Raw genomic sequence first — 21414 nt, forward strand, 5'->3', positions numbered from 1 at the left:
GGGGCCAAAGTAACACACCTGACCCCACTTGAGTTTGTGCTAATGCAGCTTTCATATCAAAGCTATTTGGGGGAGGGGGTCTGGTGTTTGAATGATTCTATATTCCTAATAGCGAGTCGCAAAAGAGTATTTTGCGAGTCGCAATTTATTTACAACTCGCAAAACACTGTTTGTACATGGGCCCATGCACACGCTGAAAAGCATTGTAAATCGAGCCCCTATATCTTCTAATAGCGACCAGGAGTAAAGGGGGCGATTTTATCTGCTTACATCAGAGCCCATGACGCTCTAATTATGCCACTGTTGTCTTTGGATTGAAAGCGGAGTCTCGTCGGCAGCAGTGCTATGCAGGGAACACATGCCCAGCTGTGCCCTGTACCTGTGGGGCCGCAGAACAGCTAGGTCCTTTGACATGCAACTATATATTTAGCTACCAACCATGGAACCTGCTCCCTATGTGGTAGATGGCTGTGGGCCAAAGTAACACACCTGACCCCACTTGAGTTTGTGCTAATGCAGCTTTCATATCAAAGCTATTTGGGGGAGGGGGTCTGGTGTTTGAATGATTCTATATTCCTAGCACCTGTGATTTTATGGATGTAATATTTGTGTAGTGTGGGCTTCGTCGAAAGGCAGCACAGTGCTGTTCAAGATCAGCTGCAAAGGTGCGGCCAGGGACAAGGATTTTGGGGGCCCTGGGCCAAACATATTTTACGGGTCCACGTTCGGAACAGCTTTGAAATTGTGCTCTAGATTGAGCTCTTTATGCCCTCTTTAGCCAGGTCCCTGACAGTGCACTGGCACCCTCGTCCACATTCTTGAAATGTGTTTACATCTAATATTCAGAGATAGTGATGTGTTTTCAATATCATAACACAGCAGCAGCTCACTAATATTACTGCAAATAATCTCTGTGATGCCCTTCCATTGCTCATATATGAGGTCCTATTTTGATCTAAAAAAAAAAAAAAACGTATTTTTTGGATGTTGCATGAAACAAACACATTTTTTTTTGCAAAATATCTGTAATGCATTATCACACACATGAAAAATATTTTAAAGGAAAATGGTAATTAAAACCATCAGTTTCAACGTCATCAGGGCAAGCCTCTGTAGAACAAAGTTGGTTGTATCAGGGGGCCCCCTGAAAGGCTGGGGCCCTGGGCCAAAGCTCACTTTGTCCATACCTTAAACCGTCTCTGGGTGCAGCTAGAGAGACTGGAGCAGAAGCTTGGTCCGAGAGTGAAGGTGAACTGTCACGGTGTCGTGGCTTAGGGTTCTTTAAGAGGTGCGTCTCAAGATTTTCCTGAAATTAGAACAGGGTTGGGACAATCCTGAAGAGTACAGCAATATTGTTTCTAATTCAGGGAGCATAAATCGAGTTGCCATGTTTTTTTCTTTCTTTTTTCTTTTTTTTTTACATTTCTGAGAGTCCATTTTGATGATGTCCTGTTACCTTTTCCTAGTACTGTTTCTAACAAATACTGGTCACTGAACTTTTATTTGCACCAAACTTTTTGAGATGAGATATGAGTGATTTAGGGGGGTTCCTGTTTGCTTCAATACCTTCTGCTTTTTCAGATATGAGAGTGAGGTCACACGACAGCTCGCACAGGGAATGATACACCTCTTTTCTCATTTCAAGTACATCATTGTCTGCATGGGCTGCCTGCCACGGCTTATCTGTATGGGAATAATAACTCTTGTCCTATTCTTCGTGCTCTCAAAAGGTTGTGTTTGCGTTGACTCACGCAGCCCGATATCCTTCCCTCCCCCGCCTCGAGACGCCCACTCTTCTCTGAATCCCATTCTTTTGCTTCCTGTTCATTATACTTTAATTGTGGATTTAAAAGCGGTAAAAGATGATTCTTGGCAGCTTTGGGAGCGGAAGAGGGCCGCTATCTGCTGAATAGACCGAGCGCGCAGGCTGCAGGCTGGAAAGCGGGCCCCGCACGCAGAGTTCATGCAGCGCCAGCGCCGGACAGGGACCCCAAAGCAGCCCTGGCAGATTTTGTCAGACCAGCCATGGCAGGAGTAGAGGGGAGGGGGCATGTGGGCGGTGGGGTGCTGATGGAACACACAGAAACACTGCTGCTGCGCTTTTGTTACAGGGGGCCGATATTACAGCACTGCTGCAAATCCGCCCCCCCCCCCATTAGCAAAAACGGCCCCACCCTTCCGGCCCACCGGGAAAATGCGCAGTGCCCGTTACGACCTGTCTGGCCCTGAGACCAGCCCTCGTACATTGCACAGCGATCAAGCGCAGGGAGCGAGCTTGACCACTTAATGGTGGGCGTCAGGGGGGGGGGGGGGGGGCTGTGGCAAATATTGTGCATTCTACGGCACATTTTTCATTATATTTTCAATTGTGTTCATTTTCAATAGTAAATGATGACCTTTCACTGCACCAGGATACGCAATCTTGATTGGGGCTTTTCAATGATTCCCTTACTTCAACGCTCCAACAGTGCCTCTCATCTCTCCATAGCCCCTCTTGCATATGTATTTCATTAGTTTTATGGCGTCTCTCATGCAAGTGTAGGGTACCGTAGCATTTTACATCACATACCGAGACAATGAACCATATGTGTGTAAATCAGTGTATAGAAAATGTTACATGAGACAAAGGGTACTTCAAGGTGTAGGATTCCAGGATTCACATGTTATCCATACTGGTAGGCATTTTTTTTAAGTGCTTGGTCTGGGGAAGCACAAACTCAGAATTCAGAACGTAACACAGTAGTTAGGGTTGACTTTACTAAAACCAATGTATTTCCACCCAAACAAACACTTTATTGCAAAATTAGTATAATGAAAGACTGGGACAACAAAACATTACTTTCTAAGCTAGATTATTAGTGCAACTTCTGAATTGCACAGTGTTAGACCTGGCTTATCCAGGGCGTTTATCCCTAAACCTTTTGCTTTTTGACCGTCTGTTTCTGACCTGCTTTTGTTGGTTTTATGACTTTGGGCACTTTACCACTGCTGGTCAGTGCTAAAGTCAGTCCCTAGTACAATGCACTGTGTGTGCCCAAGGCCTGTAAATCAAATGCTGCTAGGGGGCATGCAGCACTGATTGTGCAACACACATAAGTAGCCTGCAAATGTAACTCAGATCTGTCACTGCGATGTCTGTGCACAGTTTGGTACTGCCATGTCGACCTGGCTAGTGCACCTACTTGCCAGGCCCTAACCTTCCCTTTTCTTACATGTTAGTCACAACTAAGCTAGGCCCAATGTACCCCTGTGGCCAGGGTGCAGTGTAGGTGAATGGTAGGACATGCCGTGATGTGTGTGGCATGTCCTTATAGTGAAATACTGCCAATTTTGTTTTTCTCTATTGTAACACTATCTGTTCCCATAGGATAGAATGGGGTGTTTGCTTATAACATCTTATAAGCATAACTGCCAATGGAAACCAGATAGGACAATAAAGTGTACTATGCCTGAACTCAGAATGTTAAAATGCATCTTTTAGTGAGTGTGATTTTTTTACATTCTGTGTTTGAAAATACCACTTTTAGAAAGTAGGTATTTTCTGGCTTAGCCATCCAGTGTGCCTCTTCAAGGATGTGTATTGACTGTTTGGTTTTGGAGTGACAGGGGCTGGGGATGTGCAGTGGCTCCAGAGAGTCTGGTTGAGTCAGAGTTAGGCTGAATAGGCCTGGTCTGCATTTGGAGTGGTGGGAGGAGTAGCACCTGCACCTACATAGAGCTGAGATTCCCTTCCATAATGATGGCTCCGCCCCCCTGTGGTGTGTCTGGAGCCAGGGCTCGCACTGACAATGGAGGTTGTTGTGCACTTGCAAAGTGCCCCCCAGAACTGGTTTGGACTGGGCTCGGAGCCCTGGGCCAGGAGAGAACAATGAGATTTACTGCATGAGAAGAGGGGCCCAGAACACAGACTTTTAGATCACTTCTGGGAATCAAGAGGAACCTTTGCCAAGGACAAGAGCCAGAGAAGCTGATGAGTAATACTTCCCCTGTGCTGTTTGCTGTCTGGGGTTGGCCTGCAGTGGCTACTTTCTGCCAAGGAAAGGGAAAAGGACTTTGCTGTTATCTGTGTCCCCAGCTTGAGGAAGATCTCCAAGGGCTTGAAACTGAGTTGGCCTCCTGTTCTGAAGCCTCAGCGACACAGACTTCACCACCAGCTCCCCTGACCTTCCTTGCTGGGAGTTCTGACCTGATAAGAGGTGCCTGCTGTTGTTTTGGGCCTCTAGAGGCTGTTTGCCGCTGGGAGCTGGAAAAGTAATGCAGCTTCGAGAAGCGTAACTCATCCGCACCTATTTCCGATGCATCGCAGAAGAAATCGCCACAAGCCGCATCAAGTGCACCGTTCTCTGAAGTCCGAGATCACCGCACCGATTCCGACTCAAGTCCTGCTGTGTGGCTGCAAGAACCCACGCATCGTCCTGGATCATTGCATCACAATGAGGCACCAAGTCTTTCGCATTATTGGGGGGGGACGCAGTAAGAAATAGACGTATCACCTCCCCCCGCAGTAAGAAACCGACGCATCACCTCCTCTCCGGTAAGGAACCCACACATCACCTCCCCTGTGCAGCAGTAAGGAACCAATACATCACCTCCCCCGGAGCAAGGAATCAACGCATCACCTTCCCTGAGTGTAAGGAACTGACGCATCACCTTCTCTGCGACCCTTTAGGTTTGTGTGCGCGACACATCCATGGTACTTTGTGTGAAAAGTGTTGCATCTGCAATTTGCTTTGAACTGAACTATTTCTACCATTTGAAAGTAATATTTGTATTACTGTATTGTGGATGTCTGTCGTTTTGGTCTTGTTTGGTGTAGATAAAGATTACTTATTTTTCTAAACTGGTGTGGTTTCCATTTGTAGTGTTTTCACTGTATTACTGTGTGTGTTCACAAATGCTTTTCACACTGCCTCTAAGATAAGCCTGTCTTCTCGTGCCAAGCTACCAAAGGGGTGAACTGGGGTTATTTTGGAAGTGTATCCCCCTTACCCTGACTAGAAGCAAGGGTCCCTATTTGGAAAAAGGTACCTACTACTGCAAACTAGAGACCCCTATTTCTAACACATAGTAACAAAAGGATCTCTGAGAGAAAACAGTACCCCACTGAGCTATGTACATAAAATACTGTTCTGTGGTCTGCATAGTACATGCTGTTTGCAGTAGGCATATTAACCCTCTGTGCTACCTTAGATGAGTCACAATTGCCACTAGACAAAACTCCGATCTCTCTCCAGCAGGAGTATTAATCACCAGAGCTAATTTGGCAATTTTATTGTTGCATGAAAACTGCTCAATATACAAGGAACTCTGGAGTGCTTTTAAAACTGGTGCAGTGCTACAAAAGCGGCCCCCAGTAACAAAAGCAGCCCGCACCCTTCCAGCCTCCCGAGGAAACACCCAATGCCCGGTACGGCAAGTGGGGCCTTGTGCAGAACAGTCTCTAGTCATGCAGATTTAGCTTGTACACAGACGCACTCTTTTAGAGTGGATTAAAATCTGGATGTATTGGCGTAACACAGTGATACATGTGATGCTTTGTATTACCTCCAGATGTATACATTAGTGCAATTATAGTGGGAATAACCTGCGATAACAATGTTGCAGTCTTTTCACGTGTTATTGAGAAATGGCCTCTACTAGTCCATGGCTGATGAAAATACTGCATCATTGTTGCTACATTACGGTATTATTCTAAATGTGCAGAAAGGGCAAAAATACGCAGTAATCGGGTTATCACGCGTTTGCCAGTATGCTGCATTACTTCAGCACTATAAATCCAACCAACAGGAAGCATAGCACAGCGTTCAGGCTGGCAAGCTTCCCTCATGTGGAGAGAAGGGATAATGCTGGCTGAAGTTCACACAGAGTACTGCAGCTATAGTACACACAACAGCAGAGAACCCCCCCCCCATGCAACAACAATACCTAAACTCTGCAGACTATAGCTGTGTGAGCCTGGATCACCTACATAGAAAGTTTAATATGTTAAGCTGCACTGATAACTTTCCCACTATACCACAGGTACAGCACAGCCAGAAACAGTGTGGTCTGACCTCAGACTCAGAGCCCTAACAAAATCCTATGAAGCAGTTCAAGTTTCTCACACGTACACCTAGAATAGGTAGGCACTCCCCAATTATTTCTTGTGTTCAGTTCTGGATTACCAAATAGGCAACGTAGGCACCGGCCTATGGGCTCCACTCCTTTTAGGGGCCCACAACAACAAATCAAAATAATATTGATTTGATATTTAAAAAAAATAACAATCAAGCTTTCTTAAATATTATTTCCCAAAAATAGAACAAAATGGTTCAACTTAAAGAAACAAAAACTTTACATAAAAGACTCAATAGAGAAAATACTGTATTATTGTAATGTGACCTTTAACAACCTAAAGTACATAAACCAGAGACACATAACAGTTTGTCTCTTAACCCCTTGCATGCGGCGCACATTTTTGCGCTATCCGGGCGATTTGAATTGTGGGTGGGGTTCGGATGGCTCCCGGCTGTCCTCTGCACACGCTCACCATGACATTTGATGGTCTGGGGCCGTCCGAAGCAAGCAAGGGGTTAAAAGCTCATCTTCTGGTAGGTGTCAGTTTTTAAAACAATCCAGTGCATTGAGTATTAGGAGATAATTCACAAGGAGGCCCCCGAAATTTAGACTGCCTAGGGGCCTCCATAGGGTTTATTCTGGCACTGCTTGTGCTACTACACCCAAATACTCTTGGACTGCTGAAGGGAACCGAATGACTGCAGATAGTGAACAGACTCAATGGCAACCCCACAATTCACAGTTTTCAACTACATAGAAGATAACAGTGTGAAATGAAAAGCTGCATTTTCCTGAGGGGACTACAATTTTTATTCAGGCAGTCCTCCTCTCCCTCGTAATGCTATTTAGTCTGGACAACACAATCTCTGTTTGTCTCTCTTAAAAAAAGAAAAATGTGAAAAATGTCAACATCCTTCATGTCTTACTGGAAATCTAATTTCCGCTAGTAGTTATTCAGTCCCAGGGGAGCTGGGCCAGTCAACGACCTCCCCAAATGAAATTTTACACCTTGCTCATGACATTATGTGGGACAGGAGCGAGGGTGGGTGGAGGAATTCAGCACACCTGTGGTTGGCAGGCACTAAAGTTACAGGGGAGCCACCCAAGGCCAAATCTTCCCCATGCAGTGCAAGACACACTTTTGATCTTATTGTGTTGTACCAAAGAATTCTGATTTGTAGATTTCAACCTCCATTGCTAACCACTACGGACGCTTCCCAGTTTTATCTGGTCCAAAGTTACAGTTCTCTTTTTTCAGTCAGCCTTTGGCCACGACCCAGTGGTTCTTCCTAAACCCAGCAGTATCACATGAGAAGTACGAAGACTAAAGTTCTAATGTAGATTTATATAGCGTGGTTTATAACCCGTGAGGGTATCTAGGCGCTGTCCATGGGCACGGGGAGATTAAGCGATTTACTGCTTGGGACCTCGAGGCCATAATTGTGTAGCCCCTTCACTCCATTCATCATGCATTTTGGGAAACTCTGCCCCTTCATTTAATTAAGCAACTGCCCAAGACAACTGACCTGCAGACTAAGTAAACTTCTATGGGAGAGGCAATAACGCATCTGTGATAGACTGAGATATGTGTCATTTTTTAAAACAGACCAAAGTTGTGCTAAAAAAGCTCCAAAGGACTGCTTTTATTTTTGCTGAGGATGTCTCTCTGCTGGGAAGTAACTTTCAGAGCCGGAGAGCCTGCAACTCTCCAGTACCACATGAGCGCCTGAATACCCTATCGGGTGATTAGCCGCACTTTATAAATCATGATTAATTGATTGATTGATAAGCAGCAGCCTTTCCATGACTGTTCACCCTCTATTATTTCTAAGACGAGCAAGCTCCACATCAGACTGGTTTGTTGGCAAACATAATAGTTTTGGTTCAATTTAGATGGGGGTTGTTTGTTGTGATCCCTCCGAGGACAGATCCTGCAGATACTAGGCCTAATTCTGCGACATCAAGTCGCACCAGGGCCTAGCGCCTAAGTAGCCTCAAGTCACACATGGCTTTGTTAGCCTGCCATCCCTTACATGCTCGGGCGCCTCTTCGGCCATCAAGAACTGCCCCAGCGAATTGATTCGCCCAATACATCAATGTGTTTCTGTTTAATGAGAAAATGCTCAATTTGCCTTTACATGTAGTGACAACAAATGATGCTTGTAAAGCGAGCTCATTAAACCTACAGCAACCAATAGCCGAGGGGCATCTCGTATTGCCGCTATACCGAACGTCACCTGTTTCTGGCTTTTAAAAGATGTCTGTGTCAGAGGAGACATTGCTCTAGTGATTTCTAGTACTGCCTATGTCGCTAAGAACATTCATGATCCTGTTTCATTGTGAGTACTGCTTTCAGGTCTTCCCACAGTACTAGCATTAATTGGTTTAGTGCCAGACATTAGCGGCCCCACACAGTGCATGCATCAGCAACCCTATGAAGAGTGTTAGCGGACCCACATAGTGCATGCATCAACAACCCTATGAAGATAGTTAGCGGACCCACATAGTGCATGCATCAAGGACTTAATAAGTAGTACAAATGGCCCCACATAGTGCATGCATCAACAACCCAATAAAGCGTGTTAGCGGACCCACATAGTGCATGCATCAACAGCCCTATAAAGAGTGTTAGCGGACCCACATAGTGCATGCATCAAGGACCTAATAAGAAGTACAAATGGCCCCACACAGTGCATGCATCAACAACCCTATAAAGAGTGTTAGCGGACCCACATAGTGCATACATCAAGGACCTAATAAGAAGTACAAATGGCCCCACACAGTGCATGCATCAACAACCCTATAAAGCGTGTTAGCGGACCCACATAGTGCATGCATCAACAACCCTATAAAGAATGTTAGCGGACCCACATAGTGCATACATCAAGGACCTAATAAGGAGTGTAAATGGCCCCACACAGTGCATGCATCAACAACCCTGTTAGATTTGGGGTTCTCTAGTTGGCACATGTAGATACTTGTGACAAATAGGGGCCATTGCCTCTAGTCAGGATAAGGGAATTACACTCCTAAATAACCCCTGCTCACCCCCTTGGTAGCTTGGCACGAGCGAACAGGCTTATCTCAGAGGGAGTGTGTAAAGCATTTGTGACCACATACAGTAACCCAGTGACAACACTACAGATGGGCTCGACACAAGGTTTTTATATAAAAAATAAGTATACTTTATATAGAGTTACCACAAGACCATAAATGACAAAAATACACAATACTCTTATTTTAAGATGGTAGATTTAGCTTAGTTTAGTTCAGTTCTTAAGATGCAACACTTTGCGTCAATATACCTTAGCTTGCGTTTTGCTTCCACGTCCAGCTATGTCGCAGCGAGGGAAATGCGGCAAAGTTCAAGTACTAAGAAATAAAGACGTGAAGATCTTCCAGATGTGGCACGTTTCTCCGGGGATGCAAGAAGTTCTCGGTTCGATGCGTGGACTGCAGCGACGACACCCTGATTCAGCGATGCGACGGCAACAGCTCCAACTGCAACACTCTTTTCCCATGATGCGTGAAGCTTCCGCGCAATGCAACAACTACAGTGGCGACATCCACGATGGGATGGCAGCAGCTCTGACAGCGGCGCGCTTCTCGGAGATGCGAGGCGCTTTTCTTCGATGCGGTGCAGTGCGACAGTTCCAGCGGCTACACCCTCCGTTGGAGTTGTGACGGCAGAAACAGCGATGGCGACACGATACGACTTCAATGCGAGACTCTTCTCTCGATGCGATGCAATGCGACAGCTACAGTGGCGACACCCTCCTTTGGAGTTGCAACGGCAGCAGCAGCGACACTTTTACTCTTCGTTGCGGCACGCTTCTCTCGATGGGGTGCAGTGCGACAGTTCTGGCGGCGACACGCTCCGTCGAGTTTACGACGGCAGGCACATCGACGGCGACACGCTTCTTCCTCGATGAGTCGCACTTCCAGCTCCTTGCGACACGCAGTTCCTCAGAAGGCCCAAAACAGCAGCAGGCACTTCCAAAGAACTCTGGGGAGCTGTGGGGTGAAGTCTGTTGTCCCTGAGACTTCAGCAAGAGGCAAACTCCTTTCCAAGCCCTTGGAGATCCTTCACAAGTTGAAAGCAAAGTACACAAAGTTCCTTTCTCCTTCGTTTAGCAATAAGGCAACCACTGCAGGCCAATCCCCCAAGCAGCACTTCAGCTTGGGAATAGTCTCTCCTCAGTTTCTTTAGGTTCCTCTCCTCAGTAAAGGTTTCTTCTTGTAGTTCAAAGTGATCTAATTTCATGGGCTCCGCGTCCCAATATTTATACCCCAAAATCCTTTGTTCTCCGAGGGGAGAGGGGCCTTTGCCCAGTCCAAACCAGTTCTGAAGCAATCTGTTTACCAGACTTCTCCTTTCCATTCACAGTGCAGGGCAGAAACATCAGACGCCCCACAGGAGGTGGAGCCAGCATTGTGGAAGGCAAGTACAGCCCTATTCAAGGTACAGGTGCAACACCTCCCTCCCATCTAGATGCAGATATCTCTATTCACCACTGGGCTGACTCATCCTGTCTCTTGGATTCCCCCAGCCCTGTCACTCACAAAACCAGACAAAGGAATACACAACCTAGCAGAGGCAGGCTTGAAAGGTTAGGCAAGTAAATACCTACTTTCTAAAAGTGGTATTTGCAAACACGGAATGTTAAAACCAACTTCACTAAAAGATGTATTTTATCATTCTTAGTTCAGGCATACTAAACTCTAATTTCTACCATGTTCTCTGAGTCAGTTAGGATTATACATGTAATATTTCTAACAGCCCATTCTGGCCTATGGAGAAAAGGTAGCCTTGCAATAGTGAAAAACAGAAATGGCTGTAATTCACTATTAGGACATGCCACACACATCAGGGCTTGTCCTACCTTCTACTTACAATGCACCTTGCCCTTGGGCCTACCAAAGGGGTGACTGATATGAAGGAAAGGGAATGTTTAGGGACTGGCAAGTGGGTGCACTTGCCCAGTCAGCATGACATTACCAGACTGCACGCAGCCTCTGCAATGGCAGACCTTAGACACATTTTACAAGGCTGCTTCTGTGGGTGGCACAATCAGTGCTGCAGGCCCACCAGCAGCATTTGGATTTACACGTCCTGGGCACACTCAGTGCATTTGACTAGAGTCTGACAAGTAAACCAAATAGCCAAACATGTAACCACTGATTAATACATCAACTCACAATAGGGAGCACTTGCACTGTGACACTGGACAGCAGTGGCACAGTGCCCAAACCACACCAGCAAAAATACACGAGGAAACAGCAAAAATGGAAGGGAGACCCACGCCAATGGTGCCAGGTCTAACAAACCCTATAAAGAGTGTTAGCAGACCCACATAGTGCATGCAACAAGGACCTAATAAGGAGTGCAAAGGGCCCCATACAGTGCATGCATCAAGGACCTAATAAGGAGTGCAAAGGGCCCCACACAGTGCATGCAACAAGGACCTAATAAGGAGTGTTAGCAGCCCCACACAGTGCATGCATCAAGGCCCCTATAAGGAGTGGGAGCGGCCCCACGCAGTGCATACATCAAGGACCCAATAGGGAGTACTAGAGCCCCCTCACAGTGCATACATCAAGGACCCAATAAGGAGTGGTAGCAGACCCACACAGTGCATAAATCAAGGACCCAATAAGGAGTGGTAGCGGACCCATATGGTGCATGCATGATAGTGGCCCCACACAGTGCATACATCAAGGACCCAATAAGGAGTGGGAGCGGCCCCATACAGTGCATGCATCAAGGACCCAATAAGTAGTGGTAGCGGACCCACACAGTGCATACATCAAGGACCCAATAAGTAGTGGTAGAGGACTCACACAGTGCATGCATCAACAACCCTATAAAGAGTGTTAGCGGCCCCACACAGTGCATGCATCAAGGACCTAATAAAGAGTGTTTGCGGCCCCACACAGTGCATGCATGATAGCGGCCCCAAACAGTGCATGCATCAAGGACCTAATAAGGAATGTTAGTGGCCCCACACAGTGCATACATCAAGGACCCAATAAGGAGTGGTAGCAGCCCCACACAGTGCATACATCAAGAACCTAATAAGGAGTGGTAGTGGCCCCACACAGTGCATGCATCAAGGACCTCATAAGTAGTGATAGCGGCCCCACACAGTACATACATCAAGGACCCAATAAGGAGTGGTAGCGGCCGCACACAGTGCATGCATGAAGGACCTAATAAGGAGTGTTTGTGGCCCCACACAGTGCATGCATGATAGCGGCCCCACACAGTGCATACATCAAGGTCCCAACAAGGAGTGGTAGTGGCCCCACAGAGTGTATGCATGATAGCGGCCCCACACAGTGCATGCATCAAGGATCTAATAAGGAGTGTTAGCGGCCCCACACAGTGCATGCATCAAGGACCTAATAAAGAGTGTTTGTGGCCCCACACAGTGCATGCATGATAGCGGCCCCAAACAGTGCATGCATCAAGGATCTAATAAGGAGTGTTAGCAGCCCCACACAGTGCATGCATCAAGGACCTAATAAAGAGTGTTTGTGGCCCCACACAGTGCATGCATGATAGCGGCCCCAAACAGTGCATGCATCAAGGACCTAATAAGGAATGTTAGTGGCCCCACACAGTGCATACATCAAGGACCCAATAAGGAGTGGTAGCAGCCCCACACAGTGCATACATCAAGAACCTAATAAGGAGTGGTAGTGGCCCCACACAGTGCATGCATCAAGGACCCAATAAGGAGTGGTAGCAGCCCCACACAGTGCATACATCAAGAACCTAATAAGTAGTGATAGCGGCCCCACACAGTACATACATCAAGGACCCAATAAGGAGTGGTAGTGGCCCCACACCGTGCATGCATGAAGGACCTAATAAGAAGTGTTTGTGGCCCCACACAGTGCATGCATGATAGCGGCCCCACACAGTGCATGCATCAAGGACCCAACAAGGAGTGGTAGTGGCCCCACAGAGTGCATGCATGATAACGGCCCCACACAGTGCATGCATCAAGGACCCAATAAGGAGTGTTTGTGGCCCCACACAGTGCATGCATGATAGCGGCCCCACACAGTGCATACATGATAGCGGCCCCACACAGTGCATACATGATAGCGGCCCCACACAGTGCATACATCAAGGACCCAATAAGAAGTTGTAGTGGCCCCACACAGTGCATGCATGATAGCGGCCCCACACAGTGCATGCATGGTAGCGGCCCCAAACGGTGCATGCATCAAGGACCTAATAAGGAATGTTAGTGGCCCCACACAGTGCATACATCAAGGACCCAATAAGGAATGTTAGTGGCCCCACACAGTGCATGCATGGTAGCGGCCCCAAACAGTGCATGCATCAAGGACCCAATAAGGAGTGGTAGCAGCCCCACACAGTGCATGCATGGTAGCGGCCCCAAACAGTGCATGCATCAAGGACCTAATAAGGAATGTTAGTGGCCCCACACAGTGCATACATCAAGGACCCAATAAGGAATGTTAGTGGCCCCACAGTGCATGCATGATAGCAGCCCCACACAGTGCATGCATCAAGGACCTAATAAGGAGTGTTTGTGGCCCCACACAGTGCATGCATGATAGCGGCCCCACACAGTGCATGCATCAAGGACCCAACAAGGAGTGGTAGTGGCCCCACATGCATGATAGCGGCCCCACACAGTGCATGCATCAAGGACCTAATAAGGAGTGTTTGTGGCCCCACACAGTGCATGCATGATAGCGGCCCCACACAGTGCATACATGATAGCGGCCCCACACAGTGCATACATCAAGGACCCAATAAGAAGTGGTAGTGGCCCCACACAGTGCATGCATGATAGTTGCCCCACACAGTGCATGCATGGTAGCGGCCCCAAACAGTGCATGCATCAAGGACCTAATAAGGAATGTTAGTGGCCCCACACAGTGCATACATCAAGGACCCAATAAGGAATGTTAGTGGCCCCACACAGTGCATGCATGATAGCAGCCCCACACAGTGCATGCATGGTAGCGGCCCCAAACAGTGCATGCATCAAGGACCTAATAAGGAATGTTAGTGGCCCCACACAGTGCATACATCAAGGACCCAATAAGGAATGTTAGTGGCCCCACACAGTGCATGCATGATAGCGGCCCCACACAGTGCATGCATGGTAGCGGCTCCAAACAGTGCATGCATCAAGGACCCAATAAGGAGTGGTAGCAGCCCCACACATTGCATACATCAAGGACCTAATAAGGAATGATAGTGGCCCCACACAGTGCATGCATGATAGTGGCCCAACACAGTGCATACATGATAGCGGCCCCACACAGTGCATACATCAAGGACCCAACAAGGAGTGGTAGTGGCCCCACAGAGTGCATGCATGATAGCGGCCCCACACAGTGCATGCATCAAGGACCTAATAAGGAGTGTTTGTGGCCCCACACAGTGCATGCATGATAGCGGCCCCACACAGTGCATAAATGATAGCAGCCCCACGCAGTGCATACAGCAAGGACCCAATAAGAAGTGGTAGTGGCCCCACACAGTGCATGCATGATAGCGGCCCCACACAGTGCATGCATCAATGACCTAATAAGGAGTGGAATGCAAATGGCTCTATACTGCACTTGCATCAATGGGCTCACTAAGGACTGTAAGTAGCCCCATCAGTAACTTTGGGTAAGAAGTTCCAGAGGCCCAAAACACAGCGTATGTCAGTGTGCCTGTGACCCAGCATCAGTAGCCCCACACAATGCATGTGTGAGTGGGCCTAATTCTGGGAATCAGTAGCCTGACAGGGTACATACATCAAATGGCCTGATAATACTTAACTATAGCTTCATTAGAGCTTAACTATGCATCAGTGTAGTAATTAGCTGCAGTGCCTGGATAAAGTTCATGAAACAATGAGCCTCTCGAGGGATATTAGTAACCCTACGCAGAACATGCATCAACCATTCTGTTAAAGAACATCAGTGGCCCCTCACAATGAATGCATCAACGAGCCTGGTATTCAGGGTCATTGGCATCACACAGTACCCGCATCAATGGGCCTAGTAACTAATGTCAGAGCCCTGCAGAGTAAATGTACAATGGAACTGAATACTGAGTGTCGGTGACACTGCACAGTATATGCATCAACAAGCCTAGTAAAGAGTGCCAGTGGCTCTGTGGAGCAGTAATGGCTCCTCACTGCATGCAACGATGAGCCTAGTAGGCGGTGACAGTGGCCCTACACAGTACATGGATCATTGGACTTAATAACAAGAGTCTATGGCCCCACAAAGTAGACTCTTCATAGGGATTACTAGGAAGTGTCTGCGGCTCAAAACATTACGGACATGAATATGCCAAATACGAAGCTTTGGTGGCCCAATTTGGAATATGCATAAAAAAACCTGGTAAGGAGTGTAAGGTGCCTCTTACACTCACTGCACCAGGGACCTTGTAACGAGTATCAGTGACCCCTGAATGCAAACGCCAATGAGCTTTGCAACAACTATTGGTGGCCCTAAACAGTACACACTGCAGTGACTTGGTAACTAGGGTCAATGGCCCACATAGGTCATGCATCTGTTGGCCTAATGAGGAGTGCCGGTGACCCCACAGAATGCATGCATCCTTGGGCCTAGCAGCACATGTCCTTTGCACTACATGCTGTGAAAATCAGTAGGTAATGTAACTTGCCCCAGTGGCCCTTCGCAGCGCATGCTTCAGTGGACTTTATTTGAAGTGTCAATGGCCACACACAGTACATGAGCCAATGGGCCTAGCTAAGGTGTGTCAGTGTCCCCACACAGCATGTGCATCAGTTGGCCTGGCAGGGAGCTTGAGTGGTTTCACACCTCACGTGCCTTAGAGGACTGATAAGGAAATAGGAAGTGTCAGTGGCCCTGCACAGAGCATACATCAATGGGCTTAGAAAGAAGTATCAGTGGCCTCCCTCGTCGTATGAATATATGGGTTTACTACGAATAGACCTTTAAATCCCGCATTCTTGTTCCCCGCAGGGAATCACAACGTGCTTGTTACAACGACCGCGTTGTGATTCCGCATACCATTACTCTGCAAGTCGGAACAACGACTTGCGGATGGGGGCGCTAGAAGTTTAAATAGTATAATTTACTATTCCAACTAAAGTCTTTGCGGACACTAGGGAAGGTGTTGGATTTTAAATCCAACACCTCCCACCCCCTCCACAAGTCGTTGTTCTGACTTGCGGAGTAATGGTATGCGGAATCACAACGAGTTTGTTGTAACGACCGCGTTGTGATTCCCTGCGGTGTAAAAGATTTGTTGTTTACCGTTTACTATGGATTTCCATGAACCCCCACAGTACATACACCAATAGGCCTGGTAAGGAGCATCAGAAGCTCCTTCCAATAAGTGAATGAAATGACGTGGCAGCGAGGGTCAGTGTTGCAACACATTGCATGCATTACAAGGCCTATTAAGGAACATCAGTGACCACATGCAGTGCATGCATCAATGGGGGTAGTAACACTTGTCAAAAGCCTCTCATAGGACATGCATCAATGCGCCTAGTAATGAGCACCAGTGACCCCAGACACTGCATGCATGAACAGGCCTTGTAAGTCAGTTGATCAACACAATACATGCCAGTGACTCCATATAGTGAATGCGTAATGTTTACAAGTGTTAGATGCCAGTGGCCCCACACACTACATGCATCAGTGAGCTTAGTAACGATTGTTAGTGACACCACAGACTGCATGCATCAGTGGGCCTACAAATGAGCACCAGTAGCCCCACACCTATTGCATACATGAATGGGTCCTGTAAGGAGTGTCAGTGGCCCCCTATGTTACATGTATCAATGGTCCTAGTAACAAGCATCAGTGGGCAGATACAGTTCATGATTCAGTGGTCCTACAAATGTGTGTCAGAGGTACTTCTGAGTACATGTATCAAAGGGCCTATTAACCCTTTGGCTGCGGCGGTAATTCCGCCGCGTCGCTGGGGGTAGGGGGTGTCGCGCGGCGGCACCATGCTCGTGACGGAACCACTCAGTCACGAGCCACGGGCGCGCTGTGCTTGTGACGGAGTGCAGTAAGGTGTCCCTTCCTGCACATAAACAATTACTAATGGCGATTTGTTAGTTCTATGTGTGGGCAGTATGCAGCACACATAGAAGTAGCAAATCGTCATTATTTAATGATTGTTTATGTGCAGGAAGGGACACCTTCCTGCACATAAACAAGAATTATTGGCATTTTGCTCTTTCTATGTATGCTGCAGAATGCAGCACATATAGAACAAGCATTTACAATGCAATGTCCCGGCATTATGCATTATTAAAGGTAGAGCTATTGGCATTGTTCATGGCATTTCTTTTTTTTTTTTAAAATCATAAATAAATGGCATTGTTATTTACATTGCCAATAGCTTAATCGCTTGCATATGCGAGACCTATTGCATTAGCACCCAAACACAGAGTAAGTAGTAGAGTAGTAGAGTGAGTAGTTGATAGTGAGTAGGAGAGAGTTATTAGTAAAGAGAGTATTAGAGAGAGAGTAATAAAATGTGAGAGTGAGTATTACATAGTGAGAGAGTAGTAAAGAGTCCTAGAGCCACACACATTTACATGCATAGCCACACCCTTACATATACAACGTGTATTTTTAGTTTCAGTAGTAAAGAGTGAGTAGTATAGAGTGACTAGTTATGAGTGAGTAATGTTTAGTAGAGTGTAGCAGAGTGTGTAGTACAGTATTACAGTAAGTGCTATACATTAGATGCTATTTAGTAGAGTGAGTAGTAGCGAATAGTTGATATTGAGTATTACAGTGAGTAGAGAGTGTTTTGGAGTTGTATAGTAAGTATTCGAGTGAGTATTGATAATATTTGATAGTGAGTAGTATAGAGTGACTATTTGAGTGAGTATTTGTGAGTAGTAGAGAGTGTAGTAAAGGGTGTGTAGTTGAGTGTGTAATAGAGCGTTATAGTGAGTACTGTAGAGTATTTATTTGTGTACTAAAGTGAGTAGGGAGTATTAGAGAGTTGTTGAATAAGTACTTTAGTAGTAGAGTGAATAGTAGTGCGTAGTTGATATTGAGTAGCACAGTGAGTATAGAGTATTAGATATTTGTCGTGTAACTAGTAGAGTGAGTAGTGAGAGTATTAGAGAGTGAGTAGTAAAGAGTGAGTAGTAGTGTGTAGTAAGTTGTGTGTAGTAGACATTTTTTGTAGAGTATTACAGTCAGTACCTCACAGCATTTTTTCTCATTACTAAATCTAGTAGGCAGTATTAGAGAGTTGTAGAGTAAGTAGTACAGTGTGAGAGAGAGTAGTAGAGAGTATTAGTAGAGAGTTATGAGCGGTACTGTGATGTATTCAGAAAGGAGATGGATACTTCAAGATAGTTTATTCAAGTTACTTTATTTAATTTAAGATGTTAAGTTAAAAGATAGAAAAACCCCATCAGGAGCAGCTGTCCTGCTGTTCAGCCTTCACCCAACTGACATTCACAAACCTCTAACATTCCATTCAACCAACATTCCACATCACAAGCATTCTAGCTGGGCAGCAGGAAGACATAGGATACAACATACTGCCAAGTGAATATAAACAATACGGTTAACCGATGCGACGGAGGCTAATGTGTATTAAACAGCCGAATAAAAACAATAAACATAAGCAAAGATAATCAATTTGTTCTAGGGTATTGTTCTTAAAAATAAACAGCTCACAAAGCTCTCACAGCTCCAACAGCCCTCACAGTTCTCATTCTTCACACAGCTCTCACAGCTTACACAGCTCTCGCAGCTCAAATTTCGTACCCAGCTCACACAATTCTCACAGCTCGCATAGCTCACACAGCTTTGACAGCTCTCACACCCCACACAGCTCTCACAGCCCACACAGCCCACACAGCTCTCACAGCCCACACAGCTCTCACAGCCCTCACAGCCCTCACAGCTCTCACAGCCCTCACAGCTCTCACAGCCCTCACAGCCCTCACAGCCCACACAGCCCTCACAGCCCTCACAGCCCTCACAGCCCACACAGCCCTCACAGCCCACACAGCTCTCACAGCCCACACAGCTCTCACAGCTCTCACAACCCACACAGCTCTCACAGCCCACGCAGCTCTCACAGCTCTCACAGCTCTCACAGCCCACACAGCTCTCACAGCTCTCACAGCCCACACAGCTCTCACAGCCCACACAGCTCTCGCAGCCCTCACAGCTCTCACAGCTCACACAGCCCACACAACTTTCCCTAAGGCCCACAGCTCAAGCGTAAACTGTATGAAGCGGACGTATAGCGCATCCTAAATATTGCAATACAATTAGTCAAGGATGCATAGGACTGCCTTCAAGCACCCTTTCGTAAGGAAGAAAACAATGCCTGATCACGGAGCTATCTTGAAGAAGGTTTATTCCAAAGGACAGTAAAGTATAAGAACAACAATATTGTAGAGTAATAACATTCAAGGAAGAGAGGCCGAAGGCCCCGTCCGAGTTCCCGTCTTTGTTCGTCCCAACTGCCTCTTCAAAATATAACATTTCCTGCACATTCCAACTCTCATCCCATTGCATCTTCACAGCGCCTACATTTCACGCAGGCTGCAGATACCAAAAGTGTCCGAACCCCGAGGCAAAACAAAGTGAAGCTTTTCACACATTTTAACCTGCCGTTGATGAAATGGGGCTCTCACTAGGTACATGTACCTCTAACAGAATAAATACTTCAGCTCGAGCTGCCTGCACTAAGCACTTCTTCTCGGTGCATCCAAGCAACTGCGTGTAAATAACCGCATAACAAAACAAGAAGGAGAAGAAACAAGCACTCACTGGAAGACTCGTCGGTGGCCGGATTAGCACTGGCAAACAGTAACGGGGGAAAGGAGAACAAGCACTCACTGGAAGACTCGGCGGTGGCCGGGCAACAATGGCGGCCGCAACCATTGGAAATTTTCGGATTCGGGGGCGTGGTTTTGCTGTTTTGAGTGACAGACAACGTCACTGTCTAAAGAACAGCAGAACATATGCCCCCGAATCCGAAAAAGACGGGGCTAAATCGGAGTGACGCATCTCTCCTCCAATGGCTGGCCTCCGTTTAGGAAGCCAGCCAATGGAGGAGAGACAGGGCAGGGAGGCGGGTTCCAAAGCGCTACTAAGGGACATTAATTCTCCGACCCCAGACTGCGCAAGTGCAGCCTTTAGGTCCTCGACCTAAAAAGCAAAAACGAGGAAAAATAAAAGTATGTGTAATAAAGTGCTCCAGTACCTTGAGTCAGCATTATATAAAACCACAATGGAAAAAAAAACTGCAAAAAAAGAAAACCTTCCTCTTGGAGCTGTAAATTTTAATAGGTGCTGTTACACTGTAGATTCATAAGGTGTGAACTTAGCATCTATGGTGGATGCCAGGGTATGAGCACTATAACTCAGTCAGTGAAGCACCTCAACGCCCTTTCAAAGGGGCTGGCCGGTTGGGCAGAATGGTAGTCGGACTGACCCTAGGGATTTCTCCCACAACGCGCAGAGAAGGTGCCCCTCGACGGTGAAAAAGTGATGGCTGCACTGAGCTGCTCGGGGAAATACTGAGTCACATGTTGCTGGGCCCTCCCTGGAGCCTGGTTAACCATGGAAACAGCGGACACACAAACACAGCACTGGTGTAACCATCACATCAGTAACAGGGAGGAGCAAGACAGGACTACTGCCACTAATCGGTGAGGACAGGGCCACAAATATAAGGGACCTCCTTCCTTACACAATATTTAGCCATCCCTATCTCACGCACTCACACACACACAAGCATTGCTCTATAGAACCTCTACCTACCGCGACGCACACAGACAAGTTCCCCTTCGGACTGTAGTATTCATCAGTGGCAGCATATTTAAAAGCATCCCATGCAATTGAACTGTAGGTTAGAGGCACTGTAAATCAATGGATGAATAGTTCTATGTGCTACATTAGATGACACTATAAGGCAGGTCAATCAGTCAATCAGGAGCTACCAGTATCTCCCAGACACCTTCAAAGGTAGCTCTTCAAAGTAGACACTGCAATATTGATAACTGAAAAATAGACGTTTTTTCCAAATGTGAGAAATTGATAGTGAAGAAAACGTGTTCTATGAAACATTAAGTATTAATGTATTTTTCCACTTATAATTGAGCCAATTAGATCTTAATTTTTTATGAAGCATGTGTATTCACTTAAAATTCCTCCCATTAAAACAAATGTATTTTTCTGTTATAAATATGACTCCATGTCTACAGGCTACAAGGAGCAAGATGCTTGGTGTTTGTAATTTTGACACTTGGAAATGAGAAAACATTTAAATGATAAGTTTTATGGAATCCTTATGAACAAAGTTAACTCTTCTGTTTAATT

General features: G+C 46.5%; 1 protein-coding gene across 2 annotated transcripts in view; it reads left to right on the plus strand.

Moving 5' to 3' along the window:
- CACNA1E (calcium voltage-gated channel subunit alpha1 E) overlaps positions 1–21414 on the plus strand; it is a 1936751-nt gene that overhangs the window by 189812 nt on the left and 1725525 nt on the right. The gene's annotated exons all lie outside the window — the stretch shown is intronic.

Source organism: Lissotriton vulgaris, chromosome 1_1 (assembly GCF_964263255.1).
Source record: "Lissotriton vulgaris chromosome 1_1, aLisVul1.2, whole genome shotgun sequence".
Lineage (NCBI taxonomy): Eukaryota > Metazoa > Chordata > Amphibia > Caudata > Salamandridae > Lissotriton > Lissotriton vulgaris.